This window comes from Pongo abelii, chromosome 1, assembly GCF_028885655.2.
Source record: "Pongo abelii isolate AG06213 chromosome 1, NHGRI_mPonAbe1-v2.0_pri, whole genome shotgun sequence".
In the NCBI taxonomy this organism is placed as follows: domain Eukaryota; kingdom Metazoa; phylum Chordata; class Mammalia; order Primates; family Hominidae; genus Pongo; species Pongo abelii.
The window spans coordinates 226,316,239-226,335,215 of NC_071985.2; positions in this window are offsets into that span (position 1 = coordinate 226,316,239).

An 18,977-nucleotide genomic window follows, 5' to 3' on the forward strand; every position below is an offset into this window, starting at 1 on the left:
CCAGGCCCGGCCAAAATAATGCACCACTTTTAACAGAACAGACAGATGAGGACAGAGCCGGTGATAAAAAAAAGCATTTTCTAGATACCACTTAACAGGCTTGAGCTAGTTTTTTTGAAATCCAAAGAAAATTATAGTTTAAATTCAATTACATAGTCCAGTGGTCCAACTACAATTATAATCAAAATCAATGCAGGTTTGTTTTTTGGTGCTAATATGACATATGACAATAAGCCACGAGGTGCAGTAAGTACCCGACTAAAGTTTCCGTGGGTTCTGTCATGTAACACGACATGCTCCACCGTCAGGGGGAGTATGAGCAGAGTGCCTGAGTTTAGGGTCAAGGGCAAAAAACCTCAGGCCTGGAGGAAGTTTTGGAAAGAGTTCAAGTGTCTGTATATCCTATGGTCTTCTCCATCCTCACACCTTCTGCCTTTGTCCTGCTCCCTTTTAAGCCAGGTTACATTCTAAAAATTCTTAACTTTTAACATAATATTTTATACAAAAGCCAATAAATGAACTGCATATGATAAGTATGAAGTACAGTGAGAAAATAAACACCTGTGAGCTCATTGTCCTACCACAGTACTAGAGTGGGGGCCGCCAAACTCCCATGGCCAAACCTGGTGCACCATTTACCTTTGTTTGTTTGTTTGTTTGCTTGAGACAGTCTTGCTATGTTGCCCAGGCTGGAATGGAGTGGCTATTCACAGGCACAATCATAGCACACTTTAGCCTTAAACTCCTGGGCTCAAGTGATCCACTCACCTCAGTCTCCCAAGTAGCTGGGATTACAGGTGCAAACCTGGCATGCCTGCCATTGTTTGGCTTATGATCTAAGGATAGCTTTTTAAATTTTATTTATTTTATTTTTTTTGAGACAGGGTCTCACTCTGTCGCCCAGGCTGGAGGGCAGTGGTGCGATCTTGGCTCACTGCAAACTCTGCCTCCCGGTTCAAGCAATTCTCATGCTTCAGCTTCCAGAGTGGCTGGGATTACAGGTGCGCACCACTGCACCTGACTAATTTTTATATTTTTAGTAGAGACGGGGTTTCACCATGTTGGTCAGGCTGATCTCGAACTCCTGGCCTCAAGTGATCCACCCACCTCGGCCTCCCCCAGTGCTGGGATTACAGGCATGACCCACTGGGCCCAGCCAGCTTTTACATTTTTAAATAATTTAAAAGTAATCAAAAGAAGAATAACAGCTTATGGCACATAAGATTATATAAAACTGAAATTTCAGAGTCAACAGGTAAAGTTCTACTGGAACACAGCCACACACATTTATTTATGTACTAAGACTGGCTTTGCACTACAAGAGCAGTGTTGAGTAGGTGTGACAGAGACTCCATAGACCACAAATCCTAGAATATTTAATGTCTGAACACTTACAGGGTCAAAGTCAAGGTCAGAGCTGCCATCCACGTGCTGCTTTCTCCCCTCACGTGCTGTTTTCTGCCTATCCCCAGGCAGCCTCTCTTAGGAATTTTGAGTCTATCTTTCCCTTGCTTAAAAAAATCATTTATCATATAATTATGTATCCTAAAACTACGTTATTTAGTTTTGCTTGTTTTTGAGCTTTATGAAAATTGTATTGGGCTGTATGGAGACTTCTGTGACTTGCCTGAATCACTCAAAATTATATTTATAAGACTTATTGTGGCCAGGCATGGTGGCTTATGCCTGTAATCCCAGCACTTTGGGAGGGCGAGCCAGGTGGATCACCTGAGGTCAGGAGTTCGAGACAAGACTGGCCAACATGGTGAAATCCTGTCTCTACAAAAAATACAAAAATTAGCCAGGCGTTGTGGCGGGTGCCTGTAATCCCAGCTACTTGGGAGGATGAAGCAGGAGAATGGCTTGAACCAGGGAGGCAAAGGTTGCAGTGAGCCGAGATCGCACCACTGCACTCCAGCCTGGGCGACAAGAGCAAGACTGTCTCAAAAAAAAAAAAAAAAAAAAAAAAAAAAAGACTCATTGTGTTGTCATGTATAGCTTTAGTGCATTTGTCTTGACTCTGATGGAAATATGCCATTATTTATAGATCCATCCTCTACCAAGAGACGTTAGGTTTTTGCCAGGTGTTTCACAATCATGGGCAATGTTGTCATAGATGTTATTTTATGTATCTCCTCTGCAGAAGTGTCTCCAGGGAAAGTTTCTAAAAGTGGAACTGCTGGGTCCTAGGGCATGTGATGCTCAACTTTACGAGCTGGTGCCTACATCAGTTAGGACATGCTAAGTTATGCAGAAGTAACAAATAATTCCCCAACTCTTAATGGATTACAACAAAGCAACAAAGATGTGTTTCTTTTTTTCTTTTCTTTTCTTTTCTTTTTTTTTTTTTTTTTGAGACAGTGTCTCACTCTGTCTCCCAGGCTGGAGTACAGTGGTACAATCTTGGCTCACTGCAACCTCCGCCTCCCAGGTTCAAGTGATCTCCCTGCCTCAGCCTCCTGAGTAGCTGGGACTACAGGTATGTGCCACCATGCCTGGCTAATTTTTGTATTTTTAGTAGAGACGGGGTTTCACCATGTTGTCCAGGCTGGTCTCGAACTCCTAACCTCAGGTGATCTGCCCATCTCAGCCTCCCAAAGTGCTGGGATTACAGGCACGAGCCACCATGCCTGGCCATTTCTTACACTTTTGTATGACATGCCTATTGCAAGCTTGCATGCCTCTGTCCCATGTTATTTTACTCTGGGATTTAGGTGGAGGGAACAGCTTCTATTTGGAACATTAGCCATCGCATGGCAAAAGGATATCTGTCACTTCTGCTCCTATTTAGTTGGTTCTACTATAACCTTTAGAGGAAATCATGCAGCCAAGCCAGGCATCAATAGGGCAGAAAAGTATAATCTTTAAATAGGGGAGAGGAGAAAATATTTCTGAACAATAGTCTACTGCAGTGCCAAATTGCTTTTCAAAGTGGCTGTCCTAATGTACTCCTGTCAGTCATATAAGTGTCATGTAAGTATCCCATTGATCCACATCCTTGCTACCCTTTGGTACTATCAGGTGCCCTTAATTTTGCCAAGCCAGTGGGTATAAAATGAGATCTCACTGTGGTCTTAGTTTGCATTTGCTTGGTTACTGATGAGCACCTTGTCACATATTTATATATCATTTGTGTTTATTTTTTTAAAAAAATGCTTGCTCATGCTTTTTTGCCCATTTGCAAAAAAACTTGGGGCCAGGTGCAGTGGCTCACGCCTGTAGTCCCAGCTCTTTGGGAGGCCAAGGTGGGCAGATCGCTTGAGCCCAGGAGTTCGAGACCAGCCTTGGCAACATGGCGAAACCCTGTCTTTACAAAAAATACAAAAATTAGCCGGGTGTGGTGGTGTGCACCTTAAGTCCCAGCTACTCAGGAGGCTCGCTTTGAGCCTGGGAGGCAGAGGTTGCAGTGAGCTGGGACCGCATCACTACACTTCAGCCTGGGCAACAGAGAAAAACCTTTTCTCAGAAACAAACAAACCCAAACGTGGTTGTTTGTCCTGATTCCTAAAATGTCTTTATGTATTCTAGATAATAATCTTTGGTCAGTTATATGTGTTAAAAAATATCTTCTGTGTGGCCAGGCACGGTGGCTCACGCCTGTAATCCCAGCACTTTGCGGGGCTGAGGTGGGTGGATCATCTGAGGTCAGGAGTTCAAAACCAGCCTGGCCAACACGGTGAAACCCCATCTCTACTAAACATATACAAAAATTAGCCGGGTGTGGTGGGGGGTACCTGTAACCCCAGCTGCTCCAGAGGCTGTGGCAGAAGAATCACTTGAACCCAGGAGGCAGAGGTTGCAGGGAGCCAAGATTGTGCCATTGCACTCCAGACTGGGTGACAAGAGTGAAATTCTGTCTCAAAAAAAAAAAATATATATATATATATATATCTCCTTTGTAATTTATTTTTCCCTTTTTAAAATTTTTAATAAAATTCTTTTTTATTTTTATTTTTAGCAGAGGTGAGGTTTCACTATGTTGCCCAGGCTGGTCTTGAACTCCTGAGCTCAAGTGATCCTCCCACCTCAGCCTTCCAAAGTGCTGGAATTGCAGACGTGAGCCACCGTGCCCCTCCTGTTTTTCTCTAATTAATGGTGTATTTCTTGGTCTTTCTGGTAATAAGCAAAAAGTTCTTCATTTGATTTGGTTAAATTTATAACTGTTTTCTCATATGGTTAATATTTTTTCTTGCCTGGCTAAAGAAATCCTTTTCTGCCCCAATACTATAAAGAGGTTTGCTCACATTTTATTCCAAAAGTTTTAAGTTTTGTCTTTCATCTTTAAGTCTAACGTATCAGGAATTGGCTTTTGTGCCTGTTGGGAGGTAGTGATCCGATTCCATGCCTTGTATATAGGTAACCACTGGTCGTGAGCCATGTATTCAATACTTCATCTTTTTCCTGCGGGTCTGCAATCTCATCTACCATCCATCAAGTTTCCATACGGCCATGGGTCTGCTTCTGGGCTCCCTGTTCTTTTCCATTGTCAATTTGTCTATCCTGTGCCAGTATCACACTGTGTTTATTACAATAGCTTTGCAACAGCTCTCGATATCTGGTAGGACATCTCCCTCCACCTTCTTTTTCTACTTCAGAAATGTTTTAGCTAGGCCAGGCATGGTGGCTCACGCCTGTAATCCCAGCACTTTGGGAGGCTGACATGGGTGGATCACCAGAGGTCAGGAGTTTGAGACCAGCCTGGTTAACATGGTGAAACCCCATCTCTACTAAAAAATGCAAAAATTAGCCAGGCATGGTGGCATGTGCCTGTAATCCCAGCTATTTGGGAGGCTGAGGCAGGAGAATTGCTTGAATCCGGGGGGCGGAGGTTGCAGTGAGCCAAGATCGTACCATTGCACTCCAGCCTGGGTGACAACGAAACTCTGTCTCAGGAAAAAAAAAGAAAAGAGATGTCTTGGTTATTCTTGGTTCTTTATTCTTCAATATAAATTTTAGAAGCTGAATTTGAAAAGATTTAGATTGGAATTTCATTAAATCTACAGGTCAATTTAGGGAGAGTTGATAATTTTACAGAATTGAGTCATCTGGTGTTCCAATAAGAATAAGAGAACAATTATTGGCTGTACAATTCTTGCCAAATAGTAGGCAAAGCAAAGCTTAGGAAGTATACTGGTGCCATTTCAGGAACAAAGCTAGGTGTGAATATTTTTGTCTTTCCGAATCATGATGCTGTAAGTTCTAAAGTGATTTCTCCTCTTGGCTTTAGACACATGGTGTTTAATTACCTACTGTTCACTATCCACAAACAGAAAGAGACTGGTCATGCCCCACAGGGTTAGGGTATCCAAGATAACCGAGCCAGGCTGTCATGTGTCCCAGATTACAAACCGAAAATCCACAGTTTATTCTATGAATAAAGGAGGCTGTGTTTATGATACAGACTGTGATATTTTTATCATAGCCTATTCTGGTATCATGTGCAAAAGCTATAAATGAAAAACACAGGAACTTGGCATGTGAGTCATTGCTCCCCCTAAATGACAATTAATAAGGAAGGAACATTGAGACAGAATAAAATGATCTCCTTCTGGGTTTAATTTAGAAAGTTCCATAATTCGGTTTAATAGAAATAAATGTAAATTTCTATGATTAAAAATAAATTAGCATATTTAGGGATATAAAAATTATAAATCATTTTCTAAATGCTAAAAACAAGCTCAGGTTTTTTTCAGAAGAAAGTTTTGATTTTTTTTGTTTAGTGGAAGATATCACTCTGATGGAAAGTTTTGATGTGAGGGGCGGATGACTACTAAAGTGGGCATCTTCCCCCACAGGAAGATGTTTCCGTATGTGGGTGAGAGATGCCTACCGCAGCCAGGGCAGGTTATGTGTGCCCTGTGTGTGGTAGGACTTGGAGAGTGATCTTTATCAACATTTTTATTTAAAGGACTGTCTAATAAAACACAAAACTATGATGTTCACAGGAAAAAAAGAATAAGAAAAAAAGACCTTATTTTAAAAAGCTTTTTATAACTATTGCAACATCAAATCATAAAGGCTAATCATGAAATAAGGTGCCATTCTTTGTCAACTTTGGCTTTTAGTGCAGAAGGATGCTAAAGATTTCCAGTATGAGATTCCTTTTGCTTCCAACAATTGACTTATTAGTCTCATAAAAATGAATGCTGTTGATTGGGTGCAGTGGCTCACGCCTGTAATCCCAGCACTTGGGGAGGCCAAGGGGGGTGGATCACCAGAGGTCAGGAGTTCAAGACCAGCCTGACCAATATGGTGAAACCCCGTCTCTACTAAATAATACAAAAATTAGCCGGGCGTGGTGGCATGCACCTGTAATCCCAGCTACTTGGGAGGCTGAGGCAGGAAAATCACTTGAACTTGGAAGACGGAGGTTGCAGTGAGCCAAGATCGCACCACTGCACTCCAGTCTGGGCGACAGAGCGAGACTCCATCTCAAAAAAAAAAAAAAAAAAAAAGAAGAATGCTGTTTTTGGCTGGTCACGGTGGCTCACACCTGTAATCCCAGCACTTTGGGAGGCTGAGGCGGGTGGATCACATGAGGCCAAGAGTTCGAGACCAGCCTGGACAACATAGTGAAACCTCATCTCTACTAAAAATACAAAAATTAGCCAGGCATGGTGGCACATGCCTGTAATACCAGCTACTCGGGAGGCTGAGGCACAAGAATCGCTTAAGCCTGGGAGGTGGAGGTGGCAGTGAGCCGAGATCACACCACTGCACTCCAGCCCGAGAGACAGAGTGAGACTCTGTCTCAGGAAAAAAAAAAAAAAAGAATGCTGTTTTCCCAGCTTGGGCAACATGGTAAAACCCCATCTTTACCAAAAATACAAAAAATTACCTAGGCATGGTGGCGCATGCTTGTAGTTCCAGCTACTTGGGGGGCTGAGGTGGGAGGATCATTTGAGCCCAGGAGGTCGAGGCTGCAGTAAGCCATGAATGTACCACTGCCTTTCAGCCTGGATGACAAAGTGAGACCTTGTCTCAAAAAAAAAAAAACAAAACTGTTTTTACATCAATATTGATTCAGATAGCTGTATTTAAAATTCACTAAACCATTGAAGCCTTTCAAACAACTTTTCCAAATTCATTGAAGAGGCAGATTCCGACACATTCATTGAAGATGCTGACTATGGGATCCAAATGACTCCTTCACTGAACTAGTAGCCATCCAGGTGTCTACTCTGCACCAGGAACTGGATCAGGACACAAGCACAAGGATAAAACTCACTTCCCACCTGGAACTTCCATTCTAGGGGAATGACATGTCTAACCTGATAAGGTCCACACGTCCACATGATAAGGTAAAACTCACTTCCCGCCTGGGAACTTTCATTCGAGGGGAATGACGTGTCCAACCTGATAAGATCCACACTGGGGTACAAGATGCCTTCTCTAAGAGGAATCTTCCTTCATCACAACGCCACCAGGCACCAAGCACCATGGATGGACTGTAAAAGGGGAGTGAGAGCAGCTGCCTCCTGGCACTCACGGTGGCGGTGGCGGGTGGGGGGGTGGCGGGGAAGGGGCAGCTGTGCACCAGGGAGCTCTGCTGGGAGGCGGGGGAGGGAGGGACAGAGTGGGGGGAGGGGGAGGGGGGAAGAGGAGGGAAGGGGGAAGGGGAGGGAAGGGGGAGGGGGAGGGGGAGGGAGGGGGGAGGGAGAAGGGAGGGAGAGCGGGATGCAGAGGAAGCGATGCCTGTCCAGGCAGTGTGCTTCTCAGAAGGAGCCATGGGCCCGGGCACATGGGAGGGAGGGTCAGGGCTGGGATTGAGGAGAGGGGAAGGAAGCCACAGGGTGAGCAGGGACCAGAGAGCCAGATTTTATAAGTTATATTAAGACACTCAGATTTTGGCTGGGCATAGTGGCTCACACCTGTAATCCCAGCACTTGGGGAGGCCGAGGCGGGTGGATCACAAGGTCAGGAGATAGAGACGGTGAAACCCCGTCTCTACTAAAAAATACAAAAAATTAGCCGGGCATGGTGGCGGACGCCTGTAGTCCCAGCTACTTGGGAGGCTAAGGCAAGAGGATCACTTGAGCCCAGGAGGTTGAGGCTGCCAACAGGTTGAGTGAACCATGATTGTGCCACTGCACTCCAGCCTGGGAGACAGAGCAAGTCACTATCTGAAAAAATCCCAAAAACAAACAAACAAAAAATATTCTGTTGGGGGCCAATGGAAAATTTCTCCTTCGCTCTCTAAAGAGCTGTGGAAAATCAACTGACAAAAGCCAAATTAATAGGAGAAAAGGCATACAAATTTATTTGATCATAGTTTTATGTTACATGGGAGCCTTCAGAATGAAGACCCAAAGATGCAGACGTCAGTTTTGATGCTTAGGTTCAACAGAATGTGGACAACCGTGTAGAGATAGGACTGGACAAAAAGGCCCTGATCTGATGCTGATGGACTGAGTGGGGAGACCCTGGGGGTTCTGTGCAGGTCCTTCTTGGCCTCTCTGTGCAGCCTTCATTCCTTCTGGGTGTGGGGCAGGACCCTCTCTGGAATGGGAGCCTGATGACCTACAGCCAAACAAGGTAGGTCAGGGAATTTCTTTATGGCTGGTTTTTACAAAGAAAGGCAGGGGGGCGGTTAGAGTAATCTTCTCAGGTTTTACAGCTGGCTTTGGGAAAAAGGGATTCTGGTTTCTGTGACCCACCTTGGGGAAGGGGGTTTCTAGTTTCACGGTAACCTTGGGGGAAGAATGAGGGGCCAGAGACAGGAGGGCAGGAGAAGTTTAGAGAAAAACTTGCTTCTGAGGCCTTCATTTTGAACTCCAGCAATATCATGTATTAAGCTTTACAAATGAATCCTCCTTAAACAACACGCTGTTACTTTCAAAAGACAAGTTCCTGGATGGCTTGTGTAAGGTTAACACATACATATGCTTTGCAGATGAAATGGCTCTGTACTGTGTGTGCTCCTGTGGCACAAGAGTGCTGTTTAAGGCTGGGCGTGGTGGCTCATGCCTGTAATCTTGGGAGGTCAAGGCGGGCAGATCACTTGAGGTCAGGAGTTTTAGACCAGCCTGGCCAACGTGTTGAAACTCCGTCTCTACCAAAAAATACAAAAATTAGCTGGGCATGGTGGCGGGAGCCTGTAGTCCCAGCTACTTGGGAGGCTGAGACAGAAGAATTGCTTAAACCTGGGAGGCAGAGGTTGCAGTAAACCAAGATCTCGACACTGGACTACAGCATGGGTGACAGGGTGAGACCCAGTCTCAAAATAAAATAAAATAAAATAAAATAAAATAAAATAAAATAAAATAAAATAGTGCTGTTTAAGAACTTTTTAAAAATAAAATTCCACTTTTGACCTAAAATTTTTTTTCTTTTTTTTTTTTGAGACAGAGTCTTGCTCTGTCTGTCACCCAGGCTGGAGTGTAGTGGTGCGATCTCAGCTCACTGCAACCTCCGCCTCCTGGGTTCAAGCAATTCTCCTGCCTCAGCCTCCTGAGTAGCTGGATTACAGGGGCTCACTACCATGCCCGGCTAATTTTTGTATTTTTAGCAGAGATGGGGTTTCACCATGTTGACCAGGCTGGTCTCGAACTTCTGAGCTCAGGTGATCTGCTCACCTTGGCCTGCCAAAGTGCTGGGATTACAGGCGTAACCCCAGTCCTAAAAAATATTTTTTAATTACCTTTCAAAAATGTATGCTGATACTCTTTGGCTGTGTCCCCCCCCAAATCTCATCTTGAATTGTAGCTCCCATAATCCCCATGTGTCCTGGGAGGGACCTGGTGGGAGGTAATTGAATTATGGAGTCAGGTCTTTCCTGTGCTGTTCTTGTAATAGTGAATAAGTCTCAAATGATCTGATGGTTTTATAAAGGGCAGTTCCCCTGCACACACTGTCTTACCTGCCGCCATGTAAGATGTGCCTTTGAGGCCAGGCTTGGTGGCTCATGGCTGTAATCCCAGCACTTTGGGAGGCTGAGATGGGTAGATCACAAGGTCAGCCTGGCCAATATGGTAAAACCCAGTCTCTACTAAAAATACAAAAATTAGCTGGATGTGGTGGCACGCACCTGTAGTCCCAGCTACTCAGGAGGCTGAGGCAGAAGAATCGTTTGAACCTGGGAGGCGGGGGTTGCAGTGAGCCAAGATCATGCCGCTGCACTCCAGCCTGGGCAACAGAGCAAGACTCCATCTCAAAAAAAAAAAAAAAAAATGTACCTTTGCTCCTCCTTTGCCTTCCGTCATGATTGTGAGGCCTCCCTAGTCATGTGGAACTGTGAGTCCCTTAAACCTCTTTTTCCTTATAAATTACACAGTCTCAGTTATGTCTTTATTAGCAGCATGAGAACAGAGTAATATATGCCAATTTACATACCAATCAATAACACAGAGACACAGAATTTCTAAATCAGAGAGGGGAAATAGAAGTCCAGGCCCAGGGGGAGAAGTGGCCTCTCAAGCTTGTGTAGCTGGTGTCTGATCTGGCTAGTACTGGGTTCTACTGGCTTCTAGGGGTGGTCTTAGTTTACTAGTCATGATCCCTTTGTTTTTTTTTTTTTTTTTGAGACAGAGTCTCACTCTGTTGCCCAGGCTGGAGTGGTGCAATCTCAGCTCACTGCAACTTCCACCTCCCAGGTTCAGGCAATTCTCCTGCCTCAGCCTCCCGACTAGCTGGGATTACAGGTGTAAGCCAACACACCTGGCTTTTTTTTTTTTTTTTAGATGGAGTCTCACTCTGTCACCCAGGCTGAGTGCAGTGGTGTGATCTTGGCTCACTACAACCTCTGCCTCCAGGTTCAAGTGATTCTACTGCCCCAGGCTCCGGAGTAGCTGGGATTACAGGCGCATACCACCATGCCTGACTAATTTTTGTATTTTTAGTAGAGACGGGGTTTCGTCACGTTGGCAAGGCTGGTCTCGAACTCCTGACCTCAGGTGATCCACTGCCTCGGGCTCTCAAAGTGCTGGGATTACAGGCATGAGCCACCACCTCTGACCTAATTTTTGTATTTTTAGTAGAGACAGGGTTTCACCGTGTTGGTCAGGCTGGTCTTGAACTCCTGACCTCAGGTGATCTGTTTGCTCGCCTCGGCCTCCCAGAGTGCTGGGATTACAGGCGCTAGCCACTGTGCCCGGCCTACTAGCCATAATCTTTAAAGGTAAACAACTACCTGTGAAGTTGAGGCTTCAAAAACTAAGTATTCCGGAAGGAACGATAATTGTGTATTTCTTTTCCCCCTACTCTGAGTTTGGAGTTGTTGAAGTAGGGGCCTAAGGGAGTCCAAAAAATAAAAAATCTCTGACATAATGCTCAGAAACTCACTGTCAGTTAGTTATTTACATTTTGTTGTGGTCACTAATTTTTTTTTTTTTTTGAGACATGGTCTGGCTCTGTTGCTCAGGCTGGAGTGCAGTGGTGTGATCATAACTCACTGCAGCCTTGAACTCCTGGGTTCCTACTTCAGCCTCCTGAGTAGCTAGGACTACTAATTTTTAAGATTTTTTAAATTTAAAAAAATTTTTTAAATTTTTTTGTAAAGATGAAGTCTTGCTGTGATGCCCTGCTGGTCTCAAACTCTTTGTCTTCAGAAATCCTCCCGCCTCAGCCTCTCAAAGTGCTGGGATTGCAGGCGTGAGCCATTGTACTTGGCATAACCTGATTTCTTGACACCCAAGGACAGTCAGAGCTCTGCTTCCATTCACACTCTTTCACTTTTTAAATCTACTAGTTTATAAGATCAACCACTCACACTTTTTTGTTTTTGTTTTGAGACAGAGTCTCTCTGTCACCCAGGCTGGAGTGCAGTGGCACAATCTCAGCTCATTGCAGCCTCCACCTCCCAGGTTCAAGCAATTCTCTCACCTCAGCCTCTGAAGTAGCAGGGATTACAAGTGCGCACCACCACACCTGGCTAATTTTTTTGTATTTTTAGTAGAGATGGGGTCTTGCTATTTTGCCCAGGCTCCCAACCTCAAACTCCCAACCTCAGGTGACCCTCCCCACTCGGTCTCCCAAAGTGCTGGGATTACAGGCGTGAGCCACTGTGTGCCGTCCATACTCTTTCAATAATTATTTTAGCTTCACTGGCAAAGGCTAATAATGATCGTATGTGTCTCTCTGATTGTAATTGTGGCATGTTTATAGATACTAGGCACATACTCTCCTTGATCACGGCTTCACTAGAGACTCTTTGGCTATGTTAACTGGTGTTCAATATTTTGAATTCGCACCCTGGACCTTCCTCCTACTGCCCGTGTTCGTGGTGTTGCTGTTGGGTTGGTACTGGCATCCATACTGGTGTTCTCACTGTTGGTGTTGGGTTAGTACTGGTGTTGGTATTGTCATTCATGGTGCTGATGTCTCTCTATAGTTTTCTGTCCAGCCTGTACTCAAGACAGGAAGTTTGAAGAGTTTCTGTGTGCAAGTATGAATTTCAAGGGGACAGTAGGGAGGAAAGTCAAGAAAAAAAATCTGGAATGATCTTAGAAGTTCTCCCTCCCTCCTTTCTTTCTTTCTTTCTTTCTTTTTCTTTCTTTCTTTCTTTCTTCCTTTCTTTCTTTCCTTTCTTTCTTTTTCTTTCTTTCATTCTTTCTTTCTTTCTTTTCTTTTCCTTCCTTCCTTCCTTCCTCCCTCCCTTCCTTCTTTCTTTCTTTCTTTCTTTTTTGCTGTGTCATAAAGTGAGATAAACAGTTACGATGTTCGCCAGTTCCTGTGGCAGAGGCCTCTGGCTGTATGGGCGAAGGAAAGGTGTGTGCCTTGATTCAAATGCAAGTGAAACCAGCATCTTTGCAGGAACATGGAAAGGAACGTTTAGAAAAATTGATTCCCATTTCAATATTTAGTATAATTTACTCCACTTATCATGAAATGCTTCTTCACAAATTTTATGAAAACAGGAGCTGCCCCTACTGAATAAGAACCCCATGCCCCTCATGCAATTCTACGGGTGTTGAAAGAATTACTTGCTGGCCAAGTGAAAGCCTCAAGACTGAAAGGCAACATTATATTATGGCAGCAGTTGGTTCCTCAAAACAAGATGCTCACCTGGAAAGAATTCCGTGTGTTCCCGACCCCCACCCACCCACTGGCTGTGAAGGAGCCCTTCAGGCCCCACCGTGTGCCCAGCAAGACAAGCCCCCCAGACACCCCTCACCCCGGCAAGACACTGCCCCACCTCATCACTACGAAATGTCCAAGAAGAGCGCTAAATGTAAAACCGATCACCCACCTTTCCCTAGGAAACCGTCAACCCAACCTCAACAAACCCTACATCCCTACTGACCTTGGAACCACCGGAAAATAAGAAACAATTCACCAAGGAAGAAACACAACTTGTCCTTAAATACTGAAGAAAGATGTTCATTTCATCCAGGGAAGAGCTGATGTTGCAGTATTGAGCCTGGAGGCCATCTAGAAGCCGAATTCCCCTCTTCCTTGGAACACTGCAGTCTTTTTCTCTTGAGGTCTTCAACATATTGGAAGAGGCCCACCTGCATTGTGGAGGGCCATCTGCTTTATTCAAAGTTTACTGATTTATTAGGTCGGTGCAAAAGTAATTGCAGTTTTTGCCACAGTTTTAATGTCAAAAACCGCAATTACTTTTGCACCAACCTAATAAATGTTAATTATGGCCTGGCACGGTGGCTCACGCCTATAATCCCAGCACTTTGGGAGGCCGAGGCAGGTAGATCGCCTGAGGTCGGGAGCTCCAGACCAGCCTGACCAACATGGAGAAACCCCGTCTCTACTAAAAATACAAAATTAGCCAGGCATGGTGACACATGCCTGTAATCCCATCTACTCGCTGAGGCAGGAGAATTGCTTGAACCTGGGAGGTGGAGGTTGCAGTGAGCCAAGATTGCGACATTACACTCCAGCCTGGGCAACAAGAGCGAAACTCTGTCTCAGAAAAAAAAAAAGAAAGTTAATCACATATAAAAAAAAGATACCCTCATAGCAACATCTAGATTGATGTTTGACCAAAAACTGTGTACTATAGCCTAGCCAAGGTGACACGTGAAATTAACCATCGCAGAGGTATTTAGCTGTGTTGGCAATGTTTATTTTCTAAGCTGGGCAGTGGATATGCATGTATTCATTAAATTATCCTTTAAGTCCCCTTTCTATGTGGGCTTTTTTTTTTTTTTGGTCACCCAAGCTGGAGTCCAGTGGCACGATCTTGGCTTACTCTAACCTCCGCCTCCCGGGTTCAAGCGATTCTCCTGCCTCAGTTTCCCAAGTAGCTGGGTTTACAGCCGCCTGCCACAACGCCTGGCTAATTTTTGTATTTTTAGTAGAGACAGGGTTTCACCATGTTGGCCAGGCTGGTCTTGAACTCATGACCTCAGGTGATCTGCCTGCCTCATCCTCTCAAAGTGCTGGGATTATAGGCGTGAGCCACCACTCCTAGCCCCTTTTCCATGTCTTAATAACACATAAATACTGCATAACACGTAAATATTTAAGTAATAAACAGCAATAATCAGAATATATTCTGAAATCAAAGTAAAAACAAATTAACTACACGTCTTTACTTTTTTTTAAAAATTTTTTTAAGAGATAGAGTCTTGCTCTGTCACCCAAGTTGGAGTGCAGTGGCACAATCATAGCTTATTGCAGCCTCAACCTCCCAGGCTCAAGAGATTCTCCCACCTCAGCCTCCCAAATAGCTGAGACTACAGGCATGTGCCACCATACCCAGCTAATTTTTTTATTTTTTATTTTTTGTAGAGACCTGGTCCCATTGTGTTGCCCAGGCTGGTCTCAAACTCTTGGGCTCAAGCCATCCTTCCGCCTTGGGCCTCCCAAAGTGCTAATAATGTGCTTGGCCGTCTTTACTTTTCATTAGACACATTCCTTAAAAGCCAGGTATAAGATAAAAATTTATATTAGAACCCCCCAAAATTAGGTTATAATTAAATCAATGAAAAAAGATTGTAAGATAAATTTATTTTTAAAAAATTATTCTAAGATCTAAATTTCTAAAATCACAAAACTCTAAAATTCTAACTTTAGCAGTTATGGGCAACAAACTTCTTTCGCCTAACCCTTGTGTGAAAGGTACATCAGACGGGTAATAAAACACATGAAGTTCGTTTTTGAAATCCAAATTTGAAGTACTGGTTAAGTAAAAACAAAGTATCAGTTTATTTTCATGGGAAAAATGAAAGCTCTCACACTCTAAAGGGGCTGTGGCTCTTCATTTCTTCCCTCCCTTCTTTCTCTTACTATTGCTAAGCCTGACACTTAAATGTAGCTATGTGACACTCCTGTGCAAGCGTCTACTCCTGCAACCCCCAATCTTTTGGATTTCCTTAGGAATTTAAAAATCAGACAATAGGCCAGACGTGGTGGCTCATGCCTGTAATCCCAGCACTTTGAGAGGCTGACGTGGGAGGATCGCTTGAGTCCAGGAGTTCGAGACCAGCCTGGCCAACATGGTGAAACCCTGTTTCTACCAAAAATACAAAAATTAGCCAAGGATGGTGGCGGGAACTTGTAATCCCAGCTACTACTCCGGAGGTTGGGGCAGGAAAATGGCTTGAACCCGGGAAAGGGAGGTTGCAGTGAGCTGAGATCGTGCCATTGCACTGCAGCCTAGGCGACACAGCGAGACTGTCTCAAAAATAAATAAATAAATAAATAAATAATAAAAAACGAAGGAGGGGAAGGAGGAGAAGGAGGGGAAGGAGGGGAGGAGGGGGGAGGAGGGGGGGAGGAGGGAGGGAGGGAGAAAAGCCAGACAGTAAACTGGAGAACAAAAAACACTCTACCAGGAGAGGGCAGTAGACACCACCAGCGCGCAGGCCTCCCTCGGGATCAAAGGGAAGGCTCTGGGCGCGGAAGGAACGCCGGCATTCTCTAACTTAGGCCTCTTCTTCAGGGACGGGAAGGAGATGGCTAAAGAGGGTCAGCGACTTACCTGAAACCACGCCGCCAGTGGCCCGCGTCTATTATCCTTAAAGGCTAACGTGCCGCCTAATTAAAGGGAAGGAAATAGGAGGCGCTGGCTGGGGAAGCTGGTTCACTTCTTCAGCATTTTGGGAGGCCGAGGTGGGAAGATCACGTGAGGTCAGGAGTTCAAGACCAGCCTGGCCAACATAGCAAGACCCCAGTCCCTATAAAAAATTAGATTAACAACAACAACAACAAAAAGAAATAGGAGTCTCCTTAGTAGGGATGCCCTTCCCCCATAACTGAATAGTCCAACAATGACGTGCAAGTCACCCAAAGAAAGAAAATGTATGGGGAGTGGAAGTATAGAAAAAGCCACACTGACGACCCAGGCCATCTTTAGGCCCCTGTGATGTGAATGGGAATGATTTTCAGAGTCTTTACCAAAATGACTACATTGTCAGAACTTCCCCAACTTCCCGCTTTCCCCCAGAGAATCACCCCTTCCCTGTTGAAGAGACAGGCACTCTGCCCAGAGCCCAGAGAGAAGATAATTTCTAACTTCCATGCAAAAAGTCAGGGTGGTCCCATCAGGACCCCACCTGGAGGGGGCAGAGACAGCCTGGAGCCCAAAGGCTGTGTCTGATCCCAGACCCTGTTGGAGGAGCTGGTGGAGAATTGCCACCCTCCACAGTCCTCCCTACCCAGAGCCACAGAGCCCCAAAGCTTCCCTCCCAGCCTGGTGTTACCAGCGCTGAGTCCAGCCCTGCTCTCAGCCACCAGGGCCATTCTCTCCCACCTCATCCGTCACCCTCTCCCTCACACCCACTCCCTCTAGGGTCACTGGATTTCCTTCTGCTCCTTGAATCCACTAAACTTTTCCCTGGCTTAGGACATTGGAGTTTGCTGTTCCTTCTTTCTCAAATGCTTTTCCCTACAGACCTCACACGTTCCGTGATCTGCTGGGCCAGTCTGTGTGGATCCTCACAGGCATCTCAAACCCAGGATGTTCCAAACTGGCCGAGGGTTTTTGTTTTGATGGCACTGGATTGAACCAGCTCCTCCACGAAGTCCGTTTCCTCACACGAAGTCCATTTCCTCATTTGTAAAATGAAGACAATAGCACCTACCTTACAGGCTTTTTGTGAGGATTAAATGAGAATATAAATATATATATATATACACACACACACACAGATGAATATATATACACATACAAGTATATAGCAGCTGTATGTATATATTTGCATACATACATATGTATATAGCATATACATATATACATATAAAGCATGTAGCACAGTGCCTGATCCATAGAACACCTCAATGAATGGCAACCTTTACAGTAAATGCTAACATTTTCCTCCATAAATGCTAACATTTTCCTTCCACCTCCTCTCCAAGGCAGAGATCAGATTAGTACCTTTTGACTCTTTCCTCTCTTTCACCACCCACATTTAATGAAACGACAAATCCCAGTGTGTATTTCTAGAATCCAATCCATTCTTCACGTCCTACTCCCACTGTCCTAATTCATGCCTGCGTTATTTCTGGCCTGGATTACTGCAGTAGCCTTCCAATAGCCTGCTTCACATCCAAGCTCCATTACTTTATCTATGTAGGATGAAAGCTTACCATGCGATAACAGACTACTATGAACAGCTTTTTGCCAATACATTTGAGAACTCAGACAAAATGACCAATTCCCTAGAAGAAAACGTAACTTACCAAAACTGACTTAAGAAGAAAGAAAATGTATGGATAGTCATAAAATGATTAGGGAAATTGAAACAGAAGTAAAAATCTTTGTCAAATTAAACTTAGACCTGGATGACTTTCCAGGTAAGTTCTCTTAAACTTTCATGGAGTGGATCATTTCTATCTTATAAAAACTCTTCCAGAGGATGGAAGAAAGTGGTTTATCTTCTCTTAGGTATTCTGTGAGGCCAGTGTAACCTTGATACCAAAACCAGGCAAGGACAGTAAAAGAAAAAGAGGCAAAAATATGAAACAATTTTTTTTTTTGGAGATGGAATCTCGCTCTGTAGCCCAGGTTGGAGTGCAGTAGCATGATCTGAGCTCATTGCAACCTCCACTTCCCTGGTTCAAGCAATTCTCCTGCCTCAGCCTCCCGAGTAGCTGGGATTACAGGCGCCGGCCACCACTGCGCCTGGCTAATTTTTGTATTTTTAGTAGAGATGGGGTTTTTGCCATGCTGGCCAGGCCAGTCTCGAACTCCTGACCTCAGGTAATCCACCTGGCTCGGCCTCCCAAAGTATTGAGATTACAGGCGTGAGCCACCACACCTGGCCAAAACAAAATATTAATGTGGTGTTTCATGCCCACGCATTATTTAACCTACCTTGCTCACTTCCTTCCTTCCTACCTTCCTTCCTTCCTTCTTTCCTTTTTTCTTCTTTTGGAGACAAGTTCTGGCTCTGTCGCCAGGCTGAGTGTGGTGGTACAATCATGGCTCACTGCAGCTTCCACCTCCCAGGCTCGGGTGATCCTCTCACCTCAGCCTCCTGAGTAGCTGGGACTACAGGCATGCACCACTATGCCTGGCTAATTTTTAAATTATTTATAGAGAAGAGGTCTCACTATGTTGCCCAGGCTGGTCTTGAACTCCTGAGCTCAAGTGATCCTCCTGCCTTGGCCTCCCAAAGTGCTGGAATTACAGGTGTGAGCCATCGTGCCTGGCCATTCATTGGATATTTCTACATTCAGGAGGTGGAGCTAAGCTTTCCTCCACTTGAGCATGGAGTGACTTGCATCTGATGATTCCAGGTTATAAAAAGTCTGTGGCTTCCCAGTTGGGTACACTCTCACTCTCTCTGCGATTGCTGTCTCTGGAGGAAGCCAGTTGCTATATCTGAGAGGCCTACATGTTGACAGTCCCACAGTGAGCCTGGAAGCAAATCTTTCCCTCGTGAAGCCTCCAGATGACTTCAGCTCTGACCAACACATTGACTGCAACTTCATGAGAGACCCTGAGCCAGAACTACACAGCTCAGCCACTCCTGGCCTCCTGAGAAAACATGTTATAACAAATGCTTGCTGTTTCAAGACACTAAATTGTGGGATAACTTCTTATGTTAATATAGTTCACAAACAAAATCTAACAG